This window comes from Sus scrofa, chromosome 7, assembly GCF_054392235.1.
Source record: "Sus scrofa isolate SSC_HxYL_T2T_F1_AM1 chromosome 7, Sscrofa_HxYL_maternal_Yorkshire_Landrace_v2.0, whole genome shotgun sequence".
NCBI classification, from domain to species: Eukaryota; Metazoa; Chordata; class Mammalia; order Artiodactyla; family Suidae; genus Sus; species Sus scrofa.
Window position 1 is genome coordinate 54,314,855 of NC_139389.1, and position 18,746 is coordinate 54,333,600.

Sequence of the window (18,746 nt, forward strand, 5' to 3'; positions counted from 1 at the left end):
TGCTCAGTGGGTTAAATATTTGGTGTCGCCATGAGCTGTGGTGTAGATCGCAGACGCGGCTCGGATCCTGCACTGCTGTGGCTGTGGTGTAGGCCAGCAGCTACAGCTCCGATTGGACCCCTAGCCTGGGAACTTCCATATACCGCGGGTATGGCCCTAGAAAAAGACAAAAAAAAAAAAAAAAAACCCAGAAGCAACAAAGCCTTTCCTCGTAGTGGTTTAAGACAATTCAGAGAGATAATACCTATGATACATGTGGTGTGGGCCTTGCCACATAACAGACCCTCAGTATATTTTAATCTTGTCTCTTTTTTCCCTGCTCAGGAAGTCTTATGGATGAAATTTACCACTCTTATTCCAAATTAAAACCAATGGCCATTAGACTTCCCAAGACAGAAGTTCACAATGAATTTCTAAACTGAAGATTTCAACTCATTGTACACATGGTGATAGCAGAGTTAAAAATTCAACTTCTGGAGTTCCCATCATGGCTCAGTAGTTAATAAACCCAACTAGTATCCATGAGGATATGGGTTCGGTCCCTGGCCTCGCTCACTGGGTTAAGGATTTGGCATTGCCAAGAGCTGTCGTGTAGGTCACAGACAGGGCTCAGATTCCGAGTTGCTGTGGCTCTGGCGTAGGCCGGCAGCTATAGCTCTGATCCAACCCCTAGCCTGGGAACCTCCATTTGCCACAGGTATGACCATAAAAAGACAAAAGACCAAAAAAAAAAAAATTCAACTTCTCTTGAGAATGTTGTTCCTATGTCTTGGTGTATTAAATGACCCCCCTTCATACCCTAAGAGCAGGTATACCCCAGACAGGATTGCAAAGCCATGCTGAAGAAGGCTGATTCACCTTGTGAATCTAGATGTCTTGGTTTTTAGGCTCCACTGCATCCACTGATCCTCCCCAAACCAGTAAGCTGCTCCTTAACTAGCAAAATTCAGCAAGGTAGTGAGTCTTGCAGTTTATGCTGGCCTTTTCCAGCAAGAGTCAAGGAAAAGATTTTTTTCCAAGCCATTATCTGAAGCGATCCTTCAAAAAACACATGCTTCCTTGCAACTCCTCTCTTTCCTCAGTACATTTCCTTCCTCCTTCGCAATAGATCATAATTTACCTTTAGCCCACAGCAACTTCCTGTCCTCCCTTGTTGCACTAAAGAAATAATACTTGAATCTCTAACTACAGAGGTGACCAACAATAAATCATTTTCAAATTATTTTAAACTTCCCTCTTTATTTATTTGTCTATGTTTTGGGAGGCAGGGGGCACCCACTGGCACTTGTACCAATAATGTTGTTCTAGGCTTAGAAAGGTCTCTGGGTTAATGATATAATTTCTGAAAGTTTATTTGGGCAATAATTTTATCTTAAAAAAATTCACAGAGTTCAAAATTTCTAATTATAGAGCAGGTGAAAATTAAGACATAAATCATCTCCAAAGAAAATAATTTTAATTTTATTCCTGTTTTTATGTTTTAACCTTTGGGAACAATAAATGAAATAAATTCTATTTAGATGTATGCATGTATATGGGTATTTCTATGATCTGCTCTTGAATGTCTGCACAGGAAAATCTCCACCCTGCATAGAAAATCTTTGTCAAAGACAAAATGCCATTAAACACTGTGATCAGTGGTTCACAATACTCAATCATCATGGGAAAAACACCTACTTTGCATCTATCAACAAGCTGCTACAAGTGGCAGAACCTAGAGTAGGGACAACATATCATTCCATACACATAATAGGCAGTTTGAGTGAAAGGAAAAAAATCACAAAGAATCTTTGAAGTGAATTTTTAACTATTAACATAAATTAGACCTTTCAGATGTCGACTGAGCCTCTGGAAAACTAAACTTATCTCATAACTTATTCACTCTCATTGCAAAAATACCTCCACATGCATGACTAAAACATCAACCTGTGTGTTCAAGAGTGTCAGCCTCATCTCTCTAGTTACATAGCAGATATAGACCTTTGAAAGAGTTACTATCAATTCAAGCTCAATGTAAATGTCAAAATAAATTTAATACTCACCTGAGCTAGACCCTCTGCAAATAGCTTTTCTTCTGCCCATTCTGCCTTTTTCTTTTTTTTAATACCCTATTTATTTATTTAAATTTTTTTTATTATTATTTCCCCAATACAATTTTTTTTCTACTGTACAGCATGGTGACCCAGTTACACATACATGTATACATTCTTTTTTCTCACATTATCATGCTCCATCATAAGTGACTAGACATAGTCCTCAGGGCTACACAGCAGGATCTCATCGCTTATCCATTCCAAAGGCAATAATCTGCATCTATTAACCCCAAGTTCCCAATCCATCCCACTCCTTCCCCGCTCCTTGGCAACCACAAGTCTATTCTCCAAGTCCATGAGTTTCTTTTCTGTGGAAAGGTTCACTTGTGCCATATATTAGATTCCAGATATAAGTGATATCACATGGTATTTGTCTTTCTCTTTCTGATTTCACTTAGTATGAGAGTCTCTAGTTCTATCCATGTTGCTTCAAATGGCACTATTTTGTGTTTTTTATGGATGAGTAGCATTCCATTGTGTATATATACCACATCTTCCTAATCCAATCATCTGTCAATGGGCATTTGGGTTGTTTCCATGTCTTGGCTATTGTGAACAGTATTGCAATGAACATGCGGGTGCATGTGTCTTTTTCAAGGAAAGTTTTGTCTGGATATATGCCCAAGAGTGGGATTGCTGGGTCATATGGTAGTTCTATGTATAGCTTTCTAAGGTACCTCCACATGTTCTTCATAGGGGTTGTACTAGCTTACATTCCCACGATTCATCCCAGGTTCACAGGATGGTTCAACATATGCAAATCAATCAATGTCATACACCACATTAACAAAAGAAAAGTAAAAAACCACATGATCATCTCAATAAATGCAGGAAAAGCATTTGACAAAGTCCAACATCCATTCATGATCAAAACTCTTACCAAAGTGGGTATAGATGGAACATGCCTTTTTCTTTTTTTTTAAACTTTGCTAAGTTATTTTAATTACATCCCATCTTTGTTCATGGACCTGCAGTATCTGCCTACAGCACTCAGTAATAAAGACCTAAATTCTCTTCTTGCCTTTGAAGGTTGTCCATAATCAGACTCCAATTTGTGACCTCTGACTCCTTAATTAACTCTCTATTCCAAGAAGTACACTTTCTCCACTTCTCATTTAACAAGCTCATTCCTACCTTTATCCCTTTACTCATTCTGTCTCTTCCACTTGAGTGCCCAGTCTTCTGCTCCTCACTATTCTCCTAAAAAGAGCTCAAGCCCACCTCTTCCACTGGATTTCAGGGAGCACTTCAGCCCATGCTGAGGTCCACCACCTCCTACAGACCCTAGAGCAATAAGGGGGTTCTTACTGAGCAAAAGGTCTGTGTGTGTCTGGGACTAGGATTTCCCAAGCATGTTTGGCTAGTTTGTGGGCCATTTGTTTGAGTTGCTTTGGGTGGAGAAGAAGCTTCCACAAAGAAGCATATGAGAGACAATAACAGAGACGGCACAGAGTCTGTCTCAGACGTGGGCTCTTTCTCCTAACACATGGACTCATGACTGAACCTGAGGAGAGAACCAGAAGGAGCTCTCCAAGTGGACTTTGTACCTGATGCTCCTCTGCCCAGGATTCTTTCATCAACTCACTCTGTCTCACTCTTCAAAGTAATGTCTGACTTGGTCCTTCAAAGAAGGCTCTGAGACCTCCAAAAAAGGTCAAACCCTGAATTATAATCTGTCACATCACTGTTCCCTCTTCTTCCTCAAACTTAACATGTGTGGTTTGACCTAGATGACTGACATTCTCAGTCTCACCTATTAAACATGACAGCAGGAGCTGTAACTATATCTGCTCACCGCCTTAGTACTAATACCTAGCACAGTGTCTAGTATTGACTAGATGATCAGGCATTCCCATTGTGGTGCAGTGGAAATGAATCCGACTGGTATCCATGAAGATGCGGGTTCAATAAATATGTACAAAGGGTGAAGCTCCCATCGTGGCTCAGCAGTAATAAACCCAACTGGTATCCATGAGGATGCAGGTTTGATCCCTGGCCTTGCTCAGTGGGTTAAGTATCTGGTGTTACCGTGAGCTGTGGTGTAGACCACAGACCAGTCTCGGATCTTGCATCGCTGAGGCTGTGGTGGAGGTGGGCAGCTGTAGCTCTGATTCAGCCCCTAGCCTGGGAACTTCCATATGCTGTGGGTGCAGCCCTAAAAAGAAAAAAAAAAATGTGCAAAAGAGTAAAATCTTGATAGAGACTTGAAGAGGCAAGCATCCCAGCTGGTCATGTGAGACCCCCCTCCCCAATCCCAGTGGGAGGGGAAGGCAGTCACTGCATTGCATCATTGAACATAACACACTTCCACACCTGGGGGGTTGACCACCTGGGCAGCAATGAAAGCCCGCACCCCTGGCACCTGATGGTCAATATTTTCATGGCAGGTACTGGATACAGGGGCATCAGGTAGCCCCAGCACCTTCCTGAAAGGAGGACAAGGGCAAAGAAAACCAAAATAGGAGGGAAAATGCATGAAAAATACTTCACAGGGACTGCAGCAAATAAACTAGTTGATGAAATTTGCTATGAGAACACCTATAGCAACAGGTAGGATGTCGGGGAGGGCTGGAAGCTCTGTGAGAGCTGGGAGAGGCAGGAAGGAATGTTTTGTTATCACTATGGGAATATCCACAGGCTGAGAGGGTGCAGGGAGGCCTGGGGAGACTTGCGGGGCAGAGCCTACAGTCAGCACCATGAATTTCTTTTTTTCTTTCTTTTCTTTTCTTTTATCTTTTTATGGCCACATCTGTGACATATGGAAGTTCCCAGTCTAGTGGTCGAATCAGAGCTGCAGCTGCTGGCCTATACCACAGCCACAGCAATGCTGGATCCAAGCCGCATCTGCAATCAACGCTGCAGTTCTCGGCAATGCTGGATCCTTAACCCACTGGGGGAGCCTAGGGATAGAATCCACATCCTCACACCAGATCCTTAAACCTGCTGAGCCACAACAGGAACTCCAACACCATATATTTCATACTGTTATTCTGTAATTGTTACAATGCTTATGCTGAGCTCACCACCTTGAATGCTAGGCCACTGCTTCATGTCTCCTTCACACACATCACAATTGCTAACCCAGTCTCAGGTTCATGCTTGGCACCCTACTCATAGGGATTTCAACTCTTTTGATCACTGCCTTCTATTTGGATTATTGCAATCACCCACACACCCTCATCAGAGTTATACCTAAATGGGTATACACTATCCAATGTGTAAAAAGTTGAAAAACAACACAAAAGTTATTGAGAACTTAGAATAAATCCAACCTATCCTAAGCAGTGTTACTCTGAAATAAGAAATGTTGGTTTTCTGGGTTTTGTCCTGTTCTGTTTCCGCTTTAGCAGAATTTTACAGATTTGGAAGCTAAAATTAGGCTTCGAGGACAAAAATCACAAAGAGGTGAGTGTCAGCACCTAAAATTGGGTCTTTTTGAATCCAGAACCACAGGACTGGACACAGAATGGAGTTCCTGGTCTCTGGAAATAACTCTATATTAACTGCTCCCGATTAGCTTTGATACTCAAAACATCGTCTTCTTCACTTTATAAATAGTATTCAGATGCTACACGTGGATGTATGTGTATAATGGAGTCACTCTGCTGTAGAGCAGAAATTATCTTAACATTGTAAATCAACAGTACTTTAAGAAAAAATTTTAAAAATGAAAATAAATAAATAAATGCCACACAAGGTGGACTGACCTACGTCTCTAAAAAAGACAAAATCATCCACATTTCAAATGTGAGTCATTTCACTTCACAGAACTCTTAAGAAACCCAGGTCGGGCATTCCCTTCCTTCCTGTACCACAAATCAAAAAACATATAAAAATACAGTTTAAAAAACTCAATAATTTATGCATATGTTTACATGAAAAAGGGTTATGCTCTTGACTTGTAATTTAATACAATGTTTAGCCTCTTTGGGCTTTCAACATTGACCTGTTAACCAGCAAACTATTCATTTACTCCCACTAACGACTTCGACTCATAATTGTATTTCCTACAAATTATTGTTCAAGCATTTCAGGGCCATTCATCCATAATTACACAAGCCCAGAGAACCATCTTCCAAATGGGCCTGGAGAGAAAGAAAATCATCTTTGTGGGTTAACACACTTTAGAATCACTAATTGTCCTCTGTTTATTTTGTCGGACTTCAATCTTTCAATTTATTCCAAGTGGATAACTGCCAAGATCTTTTCAAATCAGTTTGGGGGGAGAGGAGGAAGGGAGGAAGGGAGGGAGGAAAGAATCATTGCAGTAAAATCATGTTCACATCAGAACAGAAATATAAAGAAGCTCACAAAACAACTAGAAACATTTTTCTCAAATATATGCAAGTAATTTCCCCTATTCCTGCCTGCAGCTTCACCGTTACCCACAGAAAAACAATGAATGCTATCTTTTCTTTTGTGTAGATGACCATTTGTCAAGCCCTGGGAAAATAAAGGGAATGAGTTGTTCTCCTCCAGGGCCATAAAGAGTACAGGAAATATAGGCAAAAATCACAAATGCACTCTGTTAAGACAGAGGGATTCCCCAGGGTCGGCCAGTGAATAGACATGGAACACCTCACCCATACAGAGGCAGGGGTTGTCTCTAGGAAAGCTGCCCAGAAAACACAACTGAGCTGGGTCTTGAAGGAAAAGCCATGGTGAGTCAGACAACAAAATGGACAGAGCCCTCTAGGCCAAGGTAACAGTGTATATAATGGTGTGGACCAAGACGATACATTCCAATAACTGCCATATGGGCGGCATGGCCAGAACGCAGGTATATGGCAAACATGGGGATTTGGGGAGAGTCAGTGAGGGTGCACCTGGAAAGGTGAGCAGGACCCACTCCAACCAAGGCCCTCCCAGGGAACTTAGACTTTACACCCAAAGTTCTTTGGAAACCACCCAAGAAATATCTGAGATGATAACTAAGGAATCACCCTGTTGTGAGATCAGCAATATTTTCAGTTCAGAAGCACACACAGCAAGCCGAGGTGAGAGCATCCTCAGTGAGAAAATGTATACACTACTCACTGGGGAGAGTGCGAAAGTCTGAATCACATCCTGAACTGGGTGGGAGCCAGCCAGTGGGGAAGAAGGAGCTTGATGTGTTCCAGGAACTACAGGGAGGTGGGAGTTTCTGGAGCGAGATGAATGGGAGGTTTGGTGTGGCTGGGGGAGAAAATGCCTGGCTCTGTTGGCCTGTTCTCCAGGACTTGAATCTTATTCCAAGTAGTTACTTGATCAAATGTGTGTTTTAAAGGTCACGCTGGATGTTGCATGGAAAAGAGGTTGTAAGAACGTAAATTAAAGTAAGAAGTATATGCAGAAGGCTGATGTAGAAAACCAGACAAGGAGCTGTAGTCAGGGGCGGTGCTGAGTAGAAGTCAGGCAGTGGATCTGAAGAGAAGTATAAAAATTTGAGGTATCTTTGGGGGGATCAAGAGGGCTGGCTGATTGGCCCTAAAGGTAAAGGGGGAGATTTTTTTTTTCTTTTTTTTTGTCTTTTGTCTTTTTTTTGTTGTTGTTGTTGTTGTTGCTATTTCTTGGGCCGCTCCCGCGGCATATGGAGGTTCCCAGGCTAGGGGTTGAATCGGAGCTGTAGCCACTGGCCTACGCCAGAGCCACAGCAACGCGGGATCCGAGCCGCATCTGCAACCTACACCACAGCTCACGGCATCTCCAGATCGTTAACCCACTGAGCAAGGGCAGGGACCGAACCCGCAACCTCATGGTTCCTAGTCGGATTCGTTAACCACTGCGCCACGACGGGAACTCCGGGAGATGTTAATAATGCCTCCCAGATCCAGAGCTGATGCAAGCTGGTAGATAAACAATTGGGGAAGAAGATAACAGATCCATTCAAAAGATATTTATTGAGCACTTACTATGGGCTATGTGCCCTGTGCCTTCTAGATACTGGGAACACTCTAGTGAGAAAAACAGTCAAAATTCCTGGCCTTCAAACAGTTATATTCCATGGGTATGTAGCTTTAGATGATTAATTTAGATAAGTTCTATTTTAGAATATTAAAGAGAATATCCAAGCAATATGTTGAGCCTAGAGCTCAGAAGAGGGGTCTGACGGTTGATATAGAAAGAAATATACATATAGAGGTAAACTGTGTAAATGAGTGGGGGAGAAAGTATATTTTATAAATGAATAAAATATTTTTTTGCTGGGAGAAAATATATTTTATAAATGATTCCTCAAGACCAAGGCCATGGGAACATGGTCATCCAATGTCTGGGTAGATGAAAAGGAACCTAAGAGGAGCAGAAGAAGGAAGAAAACCAAAAAATGAAGATACATGCTCATGATCATCTTACCAGCACAAATTCCTAAATATGGCTTTGCTATACCAGCGCACATGCATAGTTGTAAGCCTTTTTTTTTTTTTTTTTCTTTTTATGACCCCATCTGTGGCATATGGACGTTCCCAGGCTAGAGGTCAAATCAGAGCTTCAGCCATAGGCCTGCACCATAGCCACAGCAACACCGGATCTGTGGTGCATCTGTGACCTACACCAGAGCTTGTGGCAACACTGGATCCTTAATCCACTGAGCAAGGTCAGAGATCAGATCCTCGTCCTCATGGAGATTATGTTGGATTCTTAACCCACTAAGCCAGAGTGGGAACTCCTAAGCCTCTTGATATTTTTACCAAATTGTCTTACAAGACATACTCTACATGGACTAGCAATATATATGAGTCCTAGTTCCTCAGACTTTCAACTATATTTTCTTAAGTATTGGCCAAAATGACTGTTAAGGAAAAAAAATCATTTTTGTTTTAACTTGCATTTCTTTAACTCCTAATGAGAAAGTTGGTGAAGCTCACAGAAATAAAAAACAATCTCTCCCTCTTTGTGAACACAGAATAAACCCAAGTCCTCTCCATGTGCATTCATGCTGGGCCCTGGCATTAATTACACTGATCTATCTATTTACTCCCATCACCAGATTTTAAATTTTGTTCTAAAAAATCTCTTTATTTATAAGACATTAATCTTTATCTGTATCAAATAAGAATGGAGTGTATGACAGAGGTAACATTTAAAATTCCCAGGGAGGCATTTCCATTGTGGCGCAGCAGAAACAAATCAGACTAGGAACCATGAGGTTTGGGGTTCGATCCCTGGCCTCGCTCAGTGGGTTAGGGATCTGGTGTTGCTGTGAGCTGTGGTGTAGATTGCAAACTTGTCTGGGATCCTGTGTTGCTATGGCTGTGGTGTAGGCTGGCAGCTGTAGCTCCAATTCGACCCCTAGCCTGGGAAGCTCCATATGCTACAAGTATGGCCCTAAAAAGCAAAAAAATAAAAAAATAAAATAAAATCCCTCAGGAAAATGTTCCTGTGTTAGTTTCCTATTGCCACTGTAACAAATCACTGCAAAATTAGCATCTCAACAAACAATGCATATGTGTTAGTAGATGCAAACTATTACTATTTAGAACAGATAAGTAACGAGGTCCTGCTGTACAGCACAGGAACCATACATAGCCAGTCTCTTGGGAGGGAACATAATGAAAGACAAGTAAGAAAGGCAGTGTATATAGGTATGGCTGGGTCAGTTTGCTGTACAGCAGAAACTGTCACAATATTATAAATCAGCTATAATTTAATAAAAAATAAGATTAAAAAAAACAATGCAGGAGTTCCCGTCATTGTGCAGCAGAAACGAATCCGACTAGGAACCATGAGGTTGAGGATTTGATCCCCGGCCTCACTCAGGGTTAAGGATCTGCTGTTGCCATGAGCTGTGGTGTAGGTTGCAGATGTGGCTCAGATCTGGCATTGCTGTGGCTCTGGGTAGGCTGGCAGCTGTACCTTCAATTAGACCCCTAGCCTGGGAACTTCCACATGCCATGAGTGTGGCCCTAAAAAGCAAAAAAGCAAAAAAAAAACCCACAATGCAAATGTATTGTCTCACAGTTCTCAATTAAGAATTCTGAAAATGGTTTTCACTGAACCAAAATCAAGGTGTCACCAGGGCTGCTTCCTTATGGAGGCTCTGAGAGAAAAATCTGTATCCTCGTCTTTTCAGCTTCTAGAGGCCACCTGATTCCCTTGGCTTATGACTTGTGGCCCCTCCATCTTTAAAAGACACCACTCTTCTCTCTGCTTCCATCATTGCATCTCCTCCTATGACTCCTCCTGTGTCCCTCTGATAAGATCAATGCAATTACATCAGGCTCACCTGATTTATCCTGGATAATTTCCCCATTTAAAAATCTTTAACTGAATCACACCTTCAAAGTCTCTTTTGCCATATAAGGGAAGCTTCATGGGTTCCAGGAATTGGGATGTGGACATATTTGGAAGCCATTTTTCAGCACACCATAATTACATGTTTGAATAAATAGTGTTGAGAAAATTGACTAGCCATTTAGAAAAAAATTAGATATCTGACATATACATTATATCAAAAGAAATTCTAGATGGACTAAAGAAAAGTAGGCAAACATTTTCTGTAAAGGACAAAATAGTGAAAAGTTTTTGTTCTGCAAGCCAGGTGGTCTCTGCCACAACTACTCAACTCTGCCATGGCAGCTGGAAGCAGCCATAGGTAAAACCTAAACGCGTGGGCATGCTGTGCATCAATTAAATTTTGTTTGCAAAAATAGACAACAGGTGAAAGGATTGTATATATATGCATGACTAGGTCACTTTGCTATATAGCAGAAATTGGCAAAACTGCAAATCAACTATACTTTAATAAAAAAATAAACAAAAAAAAACTAGGCAAAGGGCCATGTTTGGCCCATGGACCATCATTTGCTAACCCTGGATTAAAGGCACTAGTGTGGGAAAAAAAAAAAGCACCAGGAAACAAATAGGTAAACTTTTATATAGTCTTTGTATAAGAAAGGGTTTTCTAGATTCTCCATTCTGTTCCATTGGTCTATATGTCTGTTTTTGTACCAGTACCATACTCTCCTGATTTCTGTGGCTTTGTAATATCATCTGAAGTCTGGGAAAGTTGTGCTTCCTTCCTCTTTTTTTCCCTCAGGATTGCTTTGGCAATTCTGGGCCTTTTATGGTTCCATACAAATGTTTGTATTATTTGTTTCAGTTCTGTGAAAAATGTCATGGGTAATTTGACAGGGATTGCATTAAAACTGCAGATGGCTTTGGCCATTATGGCCATTTTAATGATATTAATTATTCCAATCCAGGAGCATGGAATATCTTTCCATTTCTTTGAATCCTCTTTAATTTCCTTGATTAATGTTTTCTAGTTCTCAGCATATAAGTCTTTCACCTCCTTGGTTTATTCCTAGGTATTTAATTTTGGGGGTGCAATTTTAAAAGATATTGTATTTTTATATTCCTTTTCTAATATTTCATTGTTAATATATAGAAATGCAACCTATTTCTGAATGATAACTTTGAATCCTGCTACTTTAGTCAATTAGTCTTCAAAAAGGAGACAAGAATATAAAATGGGGAAAAGACAGTCTCTTCGACAAGTGGTGCTGGCAAAACTGGACAGCTGCATGTAAATCAGTGAAACTAGAACACACCCTCACACCTTGCACAAAAATAAGCTCAAAATGGCTTAAAGACTTAAATATAAGACAAGACACCATAAAACTCCAAAAAGAGAACATGGGCAAAACATTTGTTGACATCAACCATATAAATGTTCTCTTAGGTCAGTCTCCTAAGGCAATAGAAATAAAAACAAAAATAAACCAATGGGACCTAATCAAACTGACAAGCTTTTGCACAGCAAAGGAAACCATTAAAAAAAAAAAAAAAAGAAAAGACAACCTGTGGATTGGAAGAAAACAATAGCAAATGATGCAACTGACAAAAATATATGAACAACACATACAACTCAACAGCAAAAATACAAACAACCCAATTGAAAAATGGGCAGAAGACCTAAATAGACATTTCTTCAGAGACATACAATGCCCAATAGGCACATGAAACAATGCTCAACATCACTAATTATTAGAGAAATGCAAATCAAAACTACAATGAGGTACCCCCTCATACCGGTTAGAGTGGTCATCATTAACAAGTCAACAAATAACTAATGATGGAGATAGTGTGGAGAAAAGGGTACCCGCCTTCACTGTTGGTGGGAATGTAAATTGGTGCAATCACTACGGAAAACAGTATGGAGGTACTAAATATAGAACTACCATATGATCCAGCAATCCCATTCCTGGGCATGTATTCAGACAAAACTTTCACTGAAAAAAATGCATGCACCCCTATGTTCACTGCAGCACTATTCACAATAGCCAAGACATTGAAACAACCTAAATGTCTATTGACAGATGAATGGATCAAGAAAATGTGGCACATATACACAATGGAATACTACTCAGCCATAAAAAGAACAAAATAATGCTATTTGCAGTAACATGGATGGAACTAGAGGCTCTCATACTAAGTGAAGTAAATCAGAAGGAGAAGGACAAATACCATGTGATATCACTTACATCTGGAATCTAAAATATGGAACAAATGAATCTTTTTACAAAACAGGAACAGACTAATAGACATAAAAAACAGACTTGTGGGGAGGGGCAGGGAGTGGGATGGACTGGGAGTTTGGGGCTAGTAGATGCAAATTATTGCATTTGGGGAGTTCCCACTGTGGCTCAGTGGTAATGAACCCAACCAGTATTCATGAGGATGCAGGTTCAATCCCTGGCCTCGCTCAGTGGGTTAAAGGATCCCATGCTGCCATGAGCTGTGGTGCAGGTTGCAGACACAGCTTGGATCTTACATTGCTATGGCTGTGACGTAGGCCAGCAGCCACAGCTCTGATTTGACCCCTAACCTGGGAATTTCCATATGCCATGCGTGCAGCCCTAAAAAGATGGGGAAAAAAAAAAAAACTATGCATGTGGAATGGATGAACAATGAGGTCCTACATAACTGGGTCACTCAGCTGTACAGAAGAAATTGACAGAACATTTAAATCAATATAATTTAAAAATGTTTAAAAACTATTTGCTAAACCAGGCTATAAAAAAAGAAAAAAGAATTTTCTAAAAATCAAAGGCAGAAACCATAAAAAAATGATATTTGTAGATTTGCCATTATAGAAATCAGAAAATACCATAAAAAATACTAAAGGTAAATAACAAACTTGGAAAGAAGCAGGTCTTTGTGCCTTTATCAAGATTGCTATGAAAGGAACTGAAAGGAACAAAGTCCCTCTTAGAATCCCAAAATAACCTTAAAAAATTAAAATTGAGGGGTTTTTGAGGCTCAGCAGTTAACAAACCTGACTAGGATCCATGAGGATGTGGGTTTGATCCCTGACTTCTCTCAGTGGGCTAAGGATCAGCTGTGGCTGTGGTGTAGGCCAGCAGCTGTAGCTCCAATTTGACTCCTAGCCTTGGAACTTTCATATGTCATGGGTGTGGCCCTAAAAAGCAAAAAAAAAAAAAAAAAAAAAACCAAACAAACAAAAAAAAAACATTAAACTGAGAACATTCCAGAAACCTGGAAGGAGTATTTTCTGTTTGACTTTTTGCCATAGATAAACGCCAGCTATGTGTATGTAAAAGAGCAGAACCCATATGTATCTTTCGCCTACGAAGAAGGAGAACGAATATCAGTTACCACCCCTTCTGGGCCCCAGTTTCACCCCATGTCTAAGAGGAAAGTAACAATCCCAGTTGTTCCCACTTCATAGAGTTGTTGTGAGAGTCAAATGAGAGGGAAGAATGGGAAGCAGCCTTGACAATTATAAAGCACCAGGACCTCAGCAACATCCAGTTTTTAACAAACACGGAATACAATGCCTAATTCAATGCTACTCCTTCTTCAGGACCAGGCTGAAAGTGATACTATTAATAATATTGCTTTGATGATATGATGATACATATGGAAGAAATCTCTTTGAAGGAAAAATCACATGCTCCTGCCTAGCATTTCATTTACTTAACAAAGCTGGATTTCCTTTGGTGCTCAAAAGGGTAAGAAATGTAAAATCTAGACTACATTAACCATTTAATAAACTAAAAGAGTGTCACAAGAAGGAAAAGCACCATGGTAGGGAGAGGGGTGGGGGAGGGCTGGAAATCACAGCAAGAGCAACTACACGCAAGGAAAAAACACACAAGGAAACTACATCCGAAAGGGCACTACAACAGTTTTTAAAATTTTTGACTTTATCTTAGAAACAATGAGAAGCCGCTAAAGAGGTTTTTTGTTTTTTTGGTTTTTGCTATTTTGTTTATTTTTTTATTTTTATCTTGTTCTAAATAATTTTTTAATTGTTATTTCCTCAATACAATTTTTTTTTCTACTGTACAGCATGGTGACCCAGTTAATAGATGCAAACTATTGCCTTTGGAATGAATGGATTAGCAATGAGATCCTGCTGTGTAGCGCTAAAGAGTTTGAGCAGTGGCGTGAGAGGAACAGATCTGTGTTTCTGAACAATCCCCCTGGCTCCAGGGTACGCAATGAATTAGAAAGGGATAAAAATGGCAACGAAAAGATTAACTAGAAAGCTTAAACAGTCATCCAGGCACAAGCTGATGGCCTCATGAACCTGGGTAATAAGGATGGAAGTGGAGAAAGTAAATGGGCTCATGAGTTATCCAAGAATCAAAATGAAGGTCTGGTAATGGATACAATATGGGGAAAGATAGAAAAGAGGGTATTAAGAATGGCAACCGCAGTGGAAACAAATCTGACTAGGAAACATGAGGTTTCGGGTTCAATCCCTGGCCTTGCTCAGTGGGTTAGGAATCGGGCATTGCAGTGAGCTGTGGTGTAGGCTGCAAACACAACTCGGATCTGGCATTGCTGAGGCTGTGGTGTAGGCTGGTGGCTACAGCTCTGATTAGACCCCTAGCCAGGGAACCTCCATACGCCTCGGGTACGGCCCTAAAATAACAAAAGACGAAAAAAAAAAAAAAGGAATAGCAACCATTGAGGTCCTACCATATAGCATAGGGAACTATAGCCAGTCTCTTGGGATGGACCACGATGAAAGAGAATATAAGAAAGGAAATGTAAATAAATGTATGATTGGGTCACTTTGCTATAAAGCAGAAAATGGTACAACACTATAAATCAACTACGCTTTAATAAAAAATAAAATAAATAAAAATAAAGAATAGCAATGAGGTTTCCAGCTAAGAGATAACTGGAAAGCAATAAATAGCATCCCAGCCTTCCCAGAAAAACAATGAGGCAGTTTCATCAAATCAAAACTATAGGCATATGACAATAATGATAGCAATAGCTAATATTTACTGAGTAGCTATTCAATGCCTGTTCTTGTGCTAAGTGCTTTACACATTTTTTCATTTACACCATCTAACAACACTGTAAGAAATGTTTTAGAATCAGCTCCAACTTGTATATGAGAACTGGAAGACTGAGTTGACCTTTTCAAGGTCCACCAACAAGTGAGGGGGTAGAGATGTTATTTGGACCCAAGCAGCCTCCTTCCAGAACCCATGCTCCTGACACTCACCCAGAGGAAGATGAGTGAGTGCTCTGTGACTGAGAAAGGCCCAGTTCAACTGGAGAAGATGCAGAACAAGGGCCAAGATATTCACATCCTGGCAGGAGAAAGTAAACTACAGAAATCAGGAAAGGAAGACATGGGTCCCCTTGGGAACCTCTGTGTCAAGACAAGAGGCTTGCTACCTTCCCGGACTATGTGTCCAAGGTATGATGCAGGGACAGTTACAGAAAAGGGGATCCACTGTTAGTGACTCTGATGGTTAATGGTATGTGTCAACTGGACTGGGCTTCCGGTGCCCAGACAACTGGCCAAACCTTATGCTGGTACATCTGTAAAGGTGTTTCTGAATGAGATTAACATCCGATGCCACAGACTGAGTCAAGCAGACTTCCATCCCTAATGTTGGGCCTCATTCAATGATCTAATGAATGAATCCACCTGAATAGTAAAGGCTAAGTAGGCAGGACTCCTGTCTGGTGGCTGAGCAGAGACATTGCTCTTTTCCAGCCTTCAGATTCAGGCTGAAACTCTGGCTCCTCTTTGGTTTCAAGCCTGCTGGCTTTTCGACTGCAGCTTACACACTTGGCTTTCCTGGTTCTCAGGCCTCTGGACTCGGACTGAGCTGTACACCCACGCTCCTGTGTCCCCAGGTTGCTGACTGCAGATCTTGAGATGTCTCAGCTTCCATAATTGCATGAGCCAGGTCCTTATAATAAGTCTCTTCATATGTGTATATTAATGCATATGTAAATAGTGAATTAGTGAGTCACGGTATTCGGATTCTCTGGATAAATATATCAGATGGCTACATCTATGTATATACATATGTACCTATAAACATATATATCATATTGCATTCTATTAATAGTGGACTTGGTTTTGCCTAATGAAGTAATTGACTGGGATTTTTTTTTCCTTATCCAAACTAAACAAGTTTGAAACATATTAGCACAGGCTAGCCAGTAAAATTGTATTAATTTTCCAAATTAGTAAAGGTAGCAAATATGTTAGACTGTCGAGTATTTAACAATCAGGCAAGTTATTGTTTTTACCTGTCTGTTGTCTTCTTCTGGCTAGAGAACACAGCTTTAATTTTAAGAAACCATCCTCCCTCAGTCTCAGACCATGTCGTTCTGGGCAGTTGTTCAAACCCTTGCTCCATCCTGGCCAGTAAAATTCAGCCCAGTCATAGCTTCAGTAATGTGTTTATGATTTCACACGAGGTCAAAGTTAATCCTAGGGTTTCCACTTAAGCTTTTCATTCAGTTATTCACACAACAGATATTCCTTGAACGTCTATGACAAGCCCAGAAATTGTCGTAGGCAGTGGGGATGTTGTAAATGGAAAAAAAAAAAAAAAAAAAAGATAGGAAAATCCCTGCTCTAATGAGGGATACATTCTACCAGGGAAAACACTAGAAGAAGTACAATAAATATGACAAATAAACTGCATATATTATGTTCGTGTTAAAAGCTAACAGGGAAAAACAGAAGGGGTGATGTGAAATCTTGATGGGAGGAATGTTAGAATTTGCTTAGGGGTCAAACAGCCATTGGAAAAGAGCCATTATTTCATCTGGAGTCAGAGGGACCTATTTCTGCCTCCAGGAGGGGAGAGTCTGATTGGAAAACGAAGCCAACTCAGCAGAAAGCAAAACCTAGAGCTGCAGAGAAACAAAGTCCTAATGACTTCATCGAAGCACCTGGACTCAGCTGTGCCTCAAGTTTTTTCAGTTATATGAGGCAATAAATGCCCTTATTATTCGTTCCAATTGGGTTTTCTGTCACTTGCAACCAAAAAAGACCTGACGGATGCCAACACTTTCAGGTATATATAGAAACTTAAAGTATCTTATAATGTGTTTCTAAGTGGGGTTCCTGCTGTACTTGGATTATTGAATAGCTAGAACTCATTTCTAATTAGCAACATACATTTACATGTAAACACCTAAAATCCTAAAGACCTTAAAAACAGCATGTTCACTTAACGTGTTTAAACAAGTTCCTTAAGGTGTGCTTTATACTCTTAATCTAAGGAATTCTTTCTAATACATCGCTCCAAGGTCACTCTTGCCCAGATCAAGCAACTACAAATTCTGAGTTATCTCAGTTAAAAATCAATGAGAGGAAGTTCCCTGGTGGCCTAGCAGTTAAGAATTCAGCACTATCTCTGCTGTGGCTCAGGTTTGATTCCTGGCCAGGGAACTTGCACGTCCTGTGGGCACTGCCAAAAATAAATAACTAAATGAGATTTTTACCACATCTGTTTCTGTCATTATACATATAGAATAATTATATTTTAGATTTCTTTAAAGCATTATTAGACAACAGAGACAATGTCCACCTTACTTTTATTGGTGATATTGGTTATATTTTGAGAGACATATAGTTAAGAATCCATCCTCATGTGCTCTGAATAGAGGACCAGCCATCCCATCACTGGCCATCCTGCATTCTGAGAGTTCTAAGTCCACTAGAACCATGCTCACTAGAGTAAACTTGACTGGTAATTATGATCTGCTACAATATTCCAGTTGGCCAGAATCTCAATGTTATACTGAAGTGTGTTTGAATTTAATAACATTACAGGAAGCAGTGAACAGGTTTTTAATTTTTCTCACCCTTCTTCTATTCCTCCTCTCATTTTGATCTTACCTTCTTCCCAACCTTAAATCAAATAACACACACACACACACACAAATAGCTGCTCTAGCTTTCAACTCAGTACCCCTTTGGAAGCACCCTTTCATACATGAAGCAAACCAAGAGAACCCAGCTGGGACAAAAGATCATAAGCACCCACATTGTACATGAGCCATGGACAGGGAGCTTCCTTCAAGGAGGCCAATCTAACTGCCATCTGAGCCATCCCTAGACAGAACCCACCTTAAGCCATATGAGCCACAAAGAGAGGAAATTCAAAGATATTCTGAGATGAGGATGAGTCATTGCCCTCAATGAACAGCCATGGCCCTTCCTCCCCTTCTCATAGAGGGAGGTCTGAGGCCACTTCTATCCACTGAAGCATAGAAAGGGGGCTTCCAAAGTACCAATCATAGAGTTGCCTGCAAGAAGGGGAAACTGGCTTCTTTTCCTCAGGTTGGATATGTGTGGCTGCCCACACCTATCTGAGCAGGGAAGAGGAGAATTAGGACAGAGCAGAGCAAAGGGTGGTGAGTGGAAGAGCATTG

General features: G+C 40.5%; 1 protein-coding gene across 11 annotated transcripts in view; it reads right to left on the bottom strand.

Moving 5' to 3' along the window:
- Window positions 1–18,746, bottom strand: part of PKHD1 (PKHD1 ciliary IPT domain containing fibrocystin/polyductin) — a 479,188-nt gene that overhangs the window by 284,663 nt on the left and 175,779 nt on the right. The window lies entirely within an intron of this gene.